General features: G+C 39.4%; 1 protein-coding gene across 1 annotated transcript in view; it reads right to left on the reverse strand.

Annotated features, from left to right (window-relative positions):
- The window catches only part of LPAR4 (lysophosphatidic acid receptor 4), a 167,142-nt gene that overhangs the window by 123,182 nt on the left and 31,308 nt on the right, over positions 1-12,652 (reverse strand). The window contains exon 3 of the mRNA XM_056808845.1: positions 11,094-11,242. The gene's annotated coding sequence lies outside the window, so the exon portion shown is untranslated. The remainder of the gene's footprint in view (positions 1-11,093; positions 11,243-12,652) is intronic.

The following is a 12,652-nucleotide window of genomic DNA, read 5'->3' on the forward strand; positions in this document are numbered from 1 at the left end:
CTACCAAAAGAGGTCAGTACCTTCTAGGCTTAGAGAGTTGCTTTGAACTGAGGTCTTCCTAGCTCCAAGTATAGTACTCTGTCCACTATACCACACTGAATGTAACTGAATAGTATTGAGCCATTAGACATTATGAAAGGGATGGATGTAGAGAAAACTGGGAAGACTCACATGAATTGATACAGAGCGAAATGAGCAAAATCTGCAAAAACATTTATTAAAAAACTACATTGTAAATAAAAACTATTTTGAAAGAGTTAAGATATCAGATCAAATACAATAATTGACCACTACTTCAAGGACTAACGATGAATCATGTTATCAGGAGAGCACTCAAGTCAGCTGAAAATGGTATGGTAGGGCTAAATGCTAAATTTTCAGCGGAAACATTTACACCTCTGAAATAATCAAATGGTATGAATCAGGGTTCGATTTATTATTTTATTGATTGTCAAGTCTTTAAAAAGTTATGAAGGAAATCTTAATAATGTGTGGAATTTATTTTTGAGAACTAGTTGTTAAATATTTATCAGCATACTGCTTCTTGTTACCCACTGCTTGACAGGCATGTGGGGGCCTAAACAGTTTAGGATATATCCAGTGTGTGGATTTGTTTTTCTTGACTATGCTTACTGGTTACAACAGAGAGTTTTGTTTTATATTTTCAGTTTAAGGAGAGGTATTTGGGAAGGATAAGCATTCTAACAACAGAGATGTTAAAAAACAAAAACAAAAGAAAAATGCAATGTAACATTTTTTAAAATTCTCAGAAGAGCGAGACTTCTGGTCAAGATGGCGGCGTAGAAGCAGCGAAAGTTCAGACCTCGGAAACCCTTCCTTACCGATCGCAAACAGAGTGCTCCTAGGACACTGAAATTCAAGCTGAACAACAGGATAGACCTGGGGAACCCTCCTCCTGGACCTGGATCAAAAGGTACCACACCCCAAAAGCCAGAACCCTAGATCACTCGGATCTAAGGGGTAGGCAGAAGGAAGGTCCCAGGACCTATCCCCCCCAACCCAGAGTGCTGAGCCCATGGCAGCAGCGGGAACCTCAGGGCTCTGAGGACTCACCTTAAAAGCAACCTGAGCCAGTCTCCGGGGCGCCCAACACAGACTGCAGGGAAACAGAGAGAGAAGGGGGAAGCCTGTAGCCCCCTGGCTGGGTCCTTCCATCTGAGTCTCAAGGGAGGTCCCAGCTTTAGGGCACCAGCTGAACCCAATCCTATCAGGAGCCCTCAGAGCTACTGAAAGGACAGAAAACTCAGGGCTGGCAAAGGGGTTGCTCCGAAGAGCTTACCTTGAAAGTAACCCGGGCCAGTCTCTGGGCATTCAACACAGACAGTGGAGGAAGAGGTTGTTTTTTTTTTCTTCCTTTTTTTGGCTCGGGGATCATTTGGCCCACACCACCTGAACCTAATCCCATCAGGAGCCCTCAGAGCTTCTGAAAGAACAAAAACCTCAGGGCCAGTGAAGGGTTTACCTTGAAACCAACCTGGGCCAGTCTCCAGGCATTCAACACAGATTGTGGAGGAGGAGGTTTTTTGCTTCAGGGCCCATTCGGCCCAAACCAGGTGAACCTAATCCCATCAGGAGCCTTCAGAGCCCAGGGAGGCCATGCACCTCCCCCCTTAGAGAGCAGGGTCTTCTGAAAAAAAAAACAGAAACCTAGAGGCAAAGTCAAGATGGTAGCCTAGAAGGAGCATAGACCTGGCAGCCTGGCCAGAGCTTTGGAGATCCTCCATATTTGCTCCAGCCGTCCAGGAAGTTTAAAACTCAGAGTAAACCCAGCCCAACTAAGCTGAACTCAATCCCATCAAAAGTCTCCAGAATGCAGGGAAGCCCAGGCTCCCCCATCCATACTCATTAACTGCTGGACTTTAAGCCAATCAAAAGCCTCCAGAGGACAGGAAAGCTCAAACCCCAAACAACCCTCCCCCAGAGATTACACCAAGAGATTTTCTGTTAAAGCTCCAAGAGGAGAGACCAATAGAAGTCCCCAAAAAACAAAAAAATGAGAGGAACAAGAGCACAGACAAATACGGGGAGTAAAGACAGGGTGAATTGGAACAAACAACAGAAACAGAAGAAAGAAACTACAATAGACAGCTACTACTCAGCAAATGGAACAGAGGGGGAGAGATCAGCAAACAATAAACCAGTAATCCCAGCGAATTGGATACAGGCTGTGGAAGAACTCAAAACACAACTAAGAGAGGCTGAAGACAATTGGGAAAAGAACTTAAAATTAAGATAAGTCATCTGGAAACAGAGGCACTTGAACTAAAACAAGAAAATAGTGTCCTGAAAGCCAAAATCATCCAGCTGGAAAATGAGGCAAAGGAGATGAAAGATGAGGCAAAGGAGATGAAAGACGAGGTAAAGAGGATGAAAGACGATCTTCAAAGAAAATCAGACCAGAAGGAAAAAGACGACCAAAAAGCCAGAGATGAAATCCAATCTTTAAGAACCAGAGTAAAACAACTAGAATCAAGTGACCTCACAAGGCAGCAGGACACTATAAAACAAAACAAAAAGAATGAAAAAATTGAGGAAAATGTGAAGAATCTCATTCACAAAACAGATGATTTAGAAAATCGTTCAAGAAGAGACAATTTAAGAATAATTGGACTACCAAAAGACCACGACAAAAGAAAAAGCCTGGACATAATACTAGAGGAAATTATCCAGGAAACTGTCCCGAGATCCTAGAACAAGAGGGGAAAGTGGAGATTGAAAGAATCCACAGATCACCCCCTGTATTTAATCCCCAACTGACAAAACCAAGAAATGTTATAGCCAAATTCAAAAACAATCAGATGAAAGAACAGACATTACAAGCTGCCAAGAAGAAGCCATTCAGATACCATGGAAACATGGTGAGGATAACACAAGATCTGTCTGCATCCACACTGAAGGACCGAAAGGCATGGAATATGATATTCCGGAAAGCAAGGGAACTATGTCTACAGCCAAGAATAAAATACCCATCAAAACTGACTATATTCTTACAGGGGAAAGTATGGTCATTTAACACAACAGAAGAGTTCCAAGCATTCATAAATAAAAGACCAGACTTGAACAGAAAATTTGAAGTCCAACCACAGAACTCAAGAGAATCATCAAAAGGTAATTAAAAAAGAGGGGAAAAAAACAACAACAACAACAACAAATTTTTAAGAGACTCAATAAGTTAAAATGATATGTATCCCTATAAGAAAAGAGGTCATTAGCAACTCTTAAAAACTGTTGCTATCACCTGAGCAGCTAGAAGAACTACACTCAGAGGGAACAGTGACAAACTGTATAGGATGAAAGGACAAGACACAAATAGGTATATAGATATATGCATGCATAAATACATATACATGTGTATGTATATATATATACATGACTAAAGCTAAAAAAGAAAAGAGGTTATGACTAAAAGAAATGGGAAAAGAAACAAATGGGGGTAAATTTATATGTCACAAAGAAGCTCATGGCGGGAGGGGGGAGAACATCGATATACTGGAAGAGTAAAGAGGTTGGAGATAGGAAATACTCAACTCTTAGGTACTTTGAAACTGACCCAAAAAGGGAAGAACAATCCAATCCATTGGGGAAGAGAATAGATTTGCGCCCTATAGGGTGGTAGAAGGGTAAAAAACAGACTGGTGGGGAGGGAAGCAGTATAAGGGAGGGAGAGGGTGGGGGGAAATTTTTAAAAAGACTACAGGGGAAAATAAGGGAGGGAATAAGAAGGGAGGGGGGTAGAAAGGGAAATACAAGGGGGACGGATTTAAAGTAAATCACTGGACTAAAAGGTAGAGCTGAAGAAGAAAAGGTTAGAATTAGGGAAGGATATCAAAATGCCAGGGAGTCCACAAGTGACAGTCATAACTTTGAACGTGAATGGGATGAACTCACCCATAAAACGTAGATGAATAGCAGAATGGATTAGAATCCAAAACCCTACCATATGTTGTCTTCAAGAAACACACATGAGGCGGGTAGACACCCACAAGGTCAGAATTAAAGGATGGAGTAAGACCTTCTGGGCCTCAACTGACAGAAAGAAGGCAGGAGTGGCAAACATGATATCTGATAAAGCCAAAGCAAAAATAGACCTGATCAAAAGGGATAGGGAAGGTAATTATATTTTGTTAAAAGGGACTTTAGATAATGAGGAAATATCACTAATCAACATGTATGCACCAAATAATATAGCACCCAAATTTCTAATGGAGAAACTAGGAGAATTGAAGGAAGAAATAGACAGTAAAACCATATTAGTGGGAGACTTGAACCAACCATTATCAAATTTAGATAAATCAAATCAAAAAAATAAATAAGATAGAGGTAAAAGAAGTGAATGAAATCTTAGAAAAATTAGAATTAATAGACATATGGAGAAAAATAAATAGGGATAAAAAGGAATACACCTTCTTCTCAGCACCACATGGCACATTCACAAAGATTGACCATACATTAGGTCACAGAAACATGGCACACAAATGCAGAAAAGCAGAAATAATAAATGCAGCCTTTTCAGACCACAAGGCAATAAAAATAATGATCAGTAATGGTACATGGAAAACCAAATAAAAAACTAATTAGAAATTAAACAATATGATACTCCAAAATCGTTTAGTTAGAGAAGAAATCATAGAAACAATTAATAATTTCATTGAGGAAAATGACAATGGCGAGACATCCTTTCAAACCTTTTGGGATGCAGCCAAAGTGGTAATCAGAGGTAAATTCATATCCCTGAGTGCACATATTAACAAACTAGGGAGAGCAGAGATCAATCAATTGGAAATGCAAATAAAAAAACTCAAAAGTGACCAAATTAAAAACCCCCAGCAGAAAACCAAACTAGAAATCCTAAAAATTAAGGGAGAAATTAATAAAATCGAAAGTTATAGAACTATTGATTTAATAAATAAGACAAGAAGCTGGTACTTTGAAAAAACAAACAAAATAGACAAAGTACTGGTCAATCTAATTAAAAAAAGGAAGGAAGAAAAGCAAATTAACAGCATCAAAGATGAAAAGGGGGACAGTACCTCTGATGAAGAGGAAATTAAGGCAATCATTAAAAATTACTTTGCCCAATTATATGGCAATAAATACACCAATTTAGGTGATATGGATGAATATATGCAAAAATATAATTGCCTAGACTAACAGAAGAGGAAATAGAATTCTTAAATAATCCCATATCAGAAAATGAAATCCACCAAGCCATCAAAGAACTTCCTAAGAAAAAATCCCCAGGGCCTGATGGATTCACCAGTGAATTCTATCAAACATTCAGAGAACAGTTAATACCAATACTATACAAACTATTTGACATAATAAGCAAAGAGGGAGTTCTATCAAACTCCTTTTATGACACAAACATGGTACTGATTCCAAAACCAGTCAGGTCAAATACAGAGAAAGAAAACTATAGACCAATCTCCCTAATGAATATAGATGCAAAAATCTTAAATAGGATACTAGCAAAAAGACTCCAGCAAGTGATCAGAAGAGTCATCCACCATGATCAAGTAGGATTTATACCAGGAATGCAGGGCTGGTTCAATATTAGGAAAATCATCCACATAATTGACCACATCAACAAGCAAACCAACAAGAATCACATGATTATCTCAATAGACGCAGAAAAAGCCTTTGATAAAATACAACACCCATTCCTATTAAAAACACTAGAAAGCATAGGAATAGAAGGGTTGTTCCTAAAAATAATAAACAGTATATATCTAAAACCCATCAGCTAATATCATCTGCAATGGGGATAAACTAGATGCATTCCTAATAAGATCAGGATTGATTCCTAATAAGATCCTACTGGGAAACATTCCCCATTTTGATGTGAGAACTCGCCAGGATCAGAAATGGGAGGACCTCTACTCCACCAGTACTTAAGACTGCTTTAGGGGAGAAAAATCCTTGCTATGGGAGGACCTCTACTCCACCCATACTTATGACTGCTTTAGGGGAGAAAACTCCTTGCTAAATAATGAAAGTACTTGGACCCATGCTTATAATAAGGCAAGGAGTTCTTTGAGCCATGCCTGTTTTTTAGAATTGATACAATGAGATGCTAGGTACCTAAAAGGGTCGGGCAAGTTTTCTCTTAATGAGATTGACTCAGCTGTGTTTTCACTGGTTCAGACTTCCTGAGGAGATTAGTCGACTTAGCAGGAATTCAGATGGGCAGTCCTTTGGAAAATGTCTACAGTGATTGGTAGATGTAAGGACTTAGGGGAGGTGACACAGGAAAAAAATCTCCTATATAAGAAAAGGAATCTCTTGTGCAAGGGATCCTTGGAGGCTTGGAGAGGCTTGGAGATCCTTGGAGAAAAAAGCCTTTTGGGGGATCTCTGATGAGGATCGATTGGGAAGAATCTCTTGAGAGAAGCTCTGGAGAAGGGAAGCTCTTGGAGGACAATCTCTAAGGAGGTCTCGCTGGAGCTCCTCTGAGGGGACTCTGTCCCTCTGGAGGCTCTGGAGAGAGGCTCTTTGGAACAGTCTCTGGCTGGAAGGCTCTTTAAGGAGGACTCTGGCTGGAACTCTCTCTGGTGAAGTCAGCTGAGATGGAGCTGGCCTGGTGTCACTAGAATCCTTGCTTAGACAGACCTTGTGGTGAGTGTTAAAAGACTGACTGACTGATCTCTCTCTCTTAAGACTCAGGTCTAGGCCATGTTGGCTTAAGGCCCTTCATACTTATTTTCCTTTTTCTCTCTTTCTCTCTTTTCTTTAATTCCACATTTGTATTAATTAAAATCTCTATAAAACCCAGTTGACTTGGGTATTTGAATAATTGGGAATATTTCCCTGGCGACCACCTTATATTCGATTTAAAAACCAAGACACTGTAGTGAAACATATTTTCTGCTGTCAAATTTACTCACCCTCTCTTATATCTATCACAATTTATATCGTCCACCATTTTAACTCACTACAGTTTACAACATCACTCTTTTAACTATTACTGTTTAAGGACTTCAACCATTTTAAATCTAACAAAAGAGAAATCCCATTCAAAATCACCTTAGACAAAATAAAATACCTAGGAATCTATCTCCCGAGACAAACACAGGAAGTATATGAACACAACTACAAAACACTCGCCACACAACTAAAACTAGACTTGAGCAATTGGAAAAACATTAACTGCTCATGGGTAGGACGAGCCAATATAATAAAAATGACCATCCTACCCAAACTTATTTATCTATTTAGTGCCATACCCATGGAACTCCCAAAAAAATTCTTTACTAATTTAGAAAAAACCATAACAAAGTTCATTTGGAATAACAAAAGATCAAGGATATCCAGGGAAATAATGAAAAAAAAAACACAAATGAGGGGGGCCTTGCAGCCCCAGACCTCAAACTATATTACAAAGCAGCAGTAATCAAAACAATTTGGTACTGGCTAAGAGACAGAAAGGAGGATCAGTGGAATAGACTGGGGGCAAGCGACCTCAGCAAGACAGTATACGATAAACCCAAAGATCCCAGCTTTTGGGACAAAAATCCACTATCTGATAAAAACTGCTGGGAAAATTGGAAGACAGTGTGGGAGAGATTAGGAATAAATCAACACCTCACACCCTACACCAAGATAAATTCAAAATGGGTGAATGACTTAAACATAAAGAAGGAAACCATAAGTAAATTGGGTAAACACAGAATAGTATACATGTCAGACCTTTGGGAGGGGAAAGATTTTAAAACCAAGCAAGACATAAAAAGAATCACAAAATGTAAAATAAATAATTTCGACTACATCAAATTAAAAAGCTTTTGTACAAACAAAACCAATGTAACTAAAATCAGAAGGAGAACAACAAACTGGGAAAAATCTTCATAAAAACCTCTGACAAAAGTTTAATTACTCAAATTTATAAAGAGCTAAATCAATTGTACAAAAAACCAAGCCATTCTCCAATTGATAAATGGGCAAGGGACATGAATAGGCAGTTTTCAGTTAAAGAAATCAAAACTATTAATAAGCACATGAAGAAGTGTTGTAAATCTCTTATAATCAGAGAGATGCAAATTAAAACAACTCTGAGGTATCACCTCACACCTAGCAGATTGGCTAACATGATAGCAAAGGAAAGTAATGAATGCTGGAGGGGATGTGGCAAAGTAGGGGCATTAATTCATTGCTGGTGGAGTTGTGAATTGATCCAACCATTCTGGAGGGCAATTTGGAACTATGCCCAAAGGGCGATAAAAGAATTTCTACCCTTTGATCCAGCCATAGCACTGCTGGGTCTGTACCCCAAAGAGATAATGGAGAAAAAGACTTGTACAAGAATATTCATAGCTGCGCTCTTTGTGGTGGCCAAAAATTGGAAAATGAGGGGATGCCCATCAATTGGGGAATGGCTGAACAAATTGTGGTATATGTTGGTGATGGAATACTATTGTGCAAAAAGGAATAATAAAGTGGAGGAATTCCATGGAGACTGGAACGACCTCCAGGAAGTGATGCAGAGCGAGAGGAGCAGAACCAGGAGAACATTGTACACAGAGACTGAGACACTGTGGTATAATCGAATGTAATGGACTTCTCCATTAGTGGTGGTGTAATGTCCCTGAACAATCTGCAGGGATGTAGGAGGAAAAACACTATTCATAAGCAGAGGACAAACTGTGGGAGTAGAAACACTGAGGAAAAGCAACTGCCTGACTACAGCAATTGAGGGGACATGACAGAGGAGAGACTCTAAACGAACACTCTAATGCAAATATTAACAACATGGCAATGGGTTCGAATCAAGAACACATGTGATACCCAGTGGAATCACGCGTTGGCTACGGGGGGTGGGGGGGAGGAAACGAAAATGATCTTTGTCTTTAATGAATAATGCATGGAAATGATCAAATAACATATTATAAAATTTAAAAATAAAAAAAATTTTTCAGAAGAGCACAGAAGGAAGTTCAGGAGACACAGAGAGGCAGGAAAGCTTCGAAACTATCATACTGAGATTCTTATATTCCTTGTTCTAGATGTAAGATGTAAAAGATTTGTTTTCACATATAGTCCTTTGTCTGTACTTTAGTGTGTGTGAAAATGCTGTTTGATGATGTTTGTTAACAAAATAATTTTTACAAATTTCAAAGTATGGCCTAGGTGTGACAGGCAGGAACTCAGGTAAGACCGTGATCTCTTATCTTTCCTCTCCTAGTTAGTGAGATGGCCTCCTGACTGATCCACAAAGTTTTTTGTGACTAAAGCCTGCTTACTCACTCTTCTCCACCCTTTGGTATACCAGTAATCATATGCTAGAGAAATTGATCATCAGTTGGGCTTCCTTCAAAAGCATTGTTAAATTTCCTCATCCATTAAAAAAAGAAAACTTGAACTAGTGACCACTAAGGTCCCTTTGTGGCTCTGAAATCTATAATACTCTATGAATGCCTCCTAATTTTGGTGGTGCGCAGTACTGGATTTGAAGATGAGGATGTCCAGATTCCTGGTCTGCCCCCTCACTACCCAGGTGACACTGAAGAGCCTCTCTGGACCGTGCTTTCCTCCTCTGTAAAATGGAGTTGGGCAAGGTCCCTTCCATCTCCAAATCTCTGCTCCTGGGTACCCTTTAAACTCAGAGCCAGGTTTGGAGTTTTTTGCCTTTACCACATGGCCAGCTCTCTATCACTACACAAATAGAAAAGCTTGCTTTACTTTGTATGATATAAGATGATTACTATACTTTATATGATATTTAGGATTCAAAAAGTGCTTTCCTTTAATAATTCTGATATAAGTGGAATAGTTATTATTATCAGCATTTTATAGATGATGAATTCAAGTGCCTTCTCTAAGGTCACATACATTTCTAGCAAGTAACAGAAGAAGGACTCAAAATCAGGACTTCTAACTCTGGGTACAATGCTCTGTCTATTCTGTGATAAAATAAGAGAGGGTAGAAAGCTTTAGATCTACGGAAGGGAAAAGAAGGGGTGGAGGGGTCAGGAAAGGCTTCATGGAGAAGATGGAAAATTTTAGCTGGGCCTTGATAGCTGGATAGGATGTTGTTAGCGTCTTAGAAGAGAGTCTGTCTCCCTGTTAATACTGACTTCACAAACCATGCAGGAAACCATTTGCTTTTCTCCCTCTTTTACCAGTTGGTGGGTGTGGGATGACCCTTATCTGACCTTGATGGCCAACATATGTCAAAGTCTGGAGCCAGAAGCCAGGAGCCCAATACTAATTGGTCATTTTCTTCCCATAAGAATGTGCTGCTAAAAGGCAGATGGAGGAGGGAAAGCTTCAATGATAGGTCTTATTCTGGCATCCTCTACAAGTTGCCAACATCTGTGCGAGCCATTTGTCAGCAGAATAGCAGGCGTACCAGTAAGAGGTTTGAGAAATGAATTCATGACTGTTCCATAGATCTGGCTGAACATAATTGAATTATCAGCCATCTTGAAATTTTATGGGAAGATTATGTAAGGCATCCACTAATAGAGAACATTTGTTTGCAATAACTCAAGTTCTCATAAAAATGGTTTCATCAATTCTTAATTATAAAAGGCAGTGGCTCATATGGAATCTTAAAATGGGCTGGAGCTCAATCCGGCGCCACTGAAGAGGAAGCTGGATGAGAGTTATGCTGGAGAACTGTGCTGTCAGGACCAGGAACTACAGCCTCTATAGTCCTCTGTTTGGGCCAATAAAGTCTTCCCTCGCCAACCTACCCCTTCAACTCCAGCCAACCAAGGCTCTTCTTAGCTTCCTTTTGTGCCCCTTTACTGTGCTCCACTTTTCTTCTCTGTGTGCTAGGAGCACTCTCTTACTTTAGGTTCCCACTCTTTCCAGGTGGCAGAAAGGTATGGACATCATGAACAGGCCAGATGAAACACAGATTGGTGATCATTTTTCTCTCCACCTTGGCTTTAGGCTGTCTCTAACCTACTCAAAAAACCATGGTACCAGGCCTTCGTGCCTTCTTAGTCAAGAGCAATGGGTGTGTTTTCTATCAGAAGCCACTGACCATGATCTGAAGGGAAGCACCACAGTGGAGAGGGGAACAATATAGACTGAGGCGAGAGGAAAAGAACAGGAATTCAAAACCTTACTTGTGCCACTTAGCTTGTGCTTGGCCATCACTTCCCCTTTCTGGGACTTTGATTCTTCTTCTGGAAAATGAAGATGATGGATTCTAAGTCTCTTTCCAACTCTAAAATCCAGCCATTCCTATAGTAGGAGATGACTTCATTAGTTTGGGCTGTAGGAAAGCAAAAGAAAGACTCAATTTATTCCTTTCTAGATTAAAAACGGTTCATTAAAACTATTAAATACATAAAATAAATATCCACTGGTTGATGTATTTACAGGGCTAGCAGTGCATGATGGAAAGAGTATACTACTAGGTGTCAGGAGGAAGCACCGTGGGTGGTCAGTTTATGGGAGGTCACAGACAAGCATCAGAAAGGATGGGCAGGCATGGATGGGTTGTTCCTGAATTCCCAGATCCATCTGACTATCGGAACTGCCCTTTGGCTGTTCTGGGGGATTTTCTAAGCCTGTGTAGGGAACTCCCCATGGCGAAAGTCCCTCCAGCATTGACAACTCCTTTGAGAATTTCCTAGAGCAGAGAGGCCAAGTGGTATGCCACAGAGGCAGAATTTGAACCCAGGTTTTCCCCCAGGCATTAGGGAAAAATTGGAAGTTTAAGGTTTAAAAGTCCCTAAATCAAAGAAGGCCGGAAAACTATCTAAGGATGTGGAACTGAATTGTGCTGTGGTCATTGTTCCCAAGTGGCTCCTCAGGGTCCTCTTTCATGGAGCGACATGCCCATCTTGTGAATTTTTAGGATATTGCCTTTAAAATTCATGTCATGATTTATCATGTCTTTATTCAACAATGGAATTACAAGCTCTCAAATGACACTTTAAACAATCCCAAACTTCACAAATGCCAGATAAAATGATTATTTTACAGAAAAAGAGGATCATATATGAAACTGTGAGTCTTTATTATCTATAGCCTGCATTTTTGGAAACATATATAATCTAAAATATGTTTATATATTATTTGATCTATTATATAGAATTAGACAATGTATATTGTATAAGTGCAGATATCTTTTATATAGGTATGTATGTATTTTATAGGAATTCTATAACATTCTAGAAACATGTATTCTCTGAATTATAGAAATCTCCTCTATACTATGTCTCATTACACGTTCTATTCTGTATTACTTGCAAAGCAGTCCTGTTTGTTATTCTTTTGGGCCTTCCTCGTGTTCTCTTCTGTGCATTTCCAAAAAAAAAGTATTTTCATTGACCCTCTTTTCTCACTTTTTCTCTGAATTTTCTTTTTTACTACCTTATTACAACTCCTTCTTTGCCTTCCACCATTAAAAAATACAAAGAAAATCATTGTAACAAACATTCCTAGCCCAGCAGAACAAATTCCCATATTCTCTGTGTACAAAAATGTATGTCTTATTGTGCTTTGAGTTCATCATCTCCCTTTCAGGCAATGACATGCATACTTCATCATTTCTTCTAAAAGACTAACTAAAACAGGGGGTTTTCTCTCCATCTTAATAATCAGATTAAGCCAGTTGCCTAAGGCCAGCTACCTAAAGGATCTGCTCATGAAGAATGTTACAGTAGAAAGTATACAG

Source organism: Monodelphis domestica, chromosome X (assembly GCF_027887165.1).
Source record: "Monodelphis domestica isolate mMonDom1 chromosome X, mMonDom1.pri, whole genome shotgun sequence".
Lineage (NCBI taxonomy): Eukaryota > Metazoa > Chordata > Mammalia > Didelphimorphia > Didelphidae > Monodelphis > Monodelphis domestica.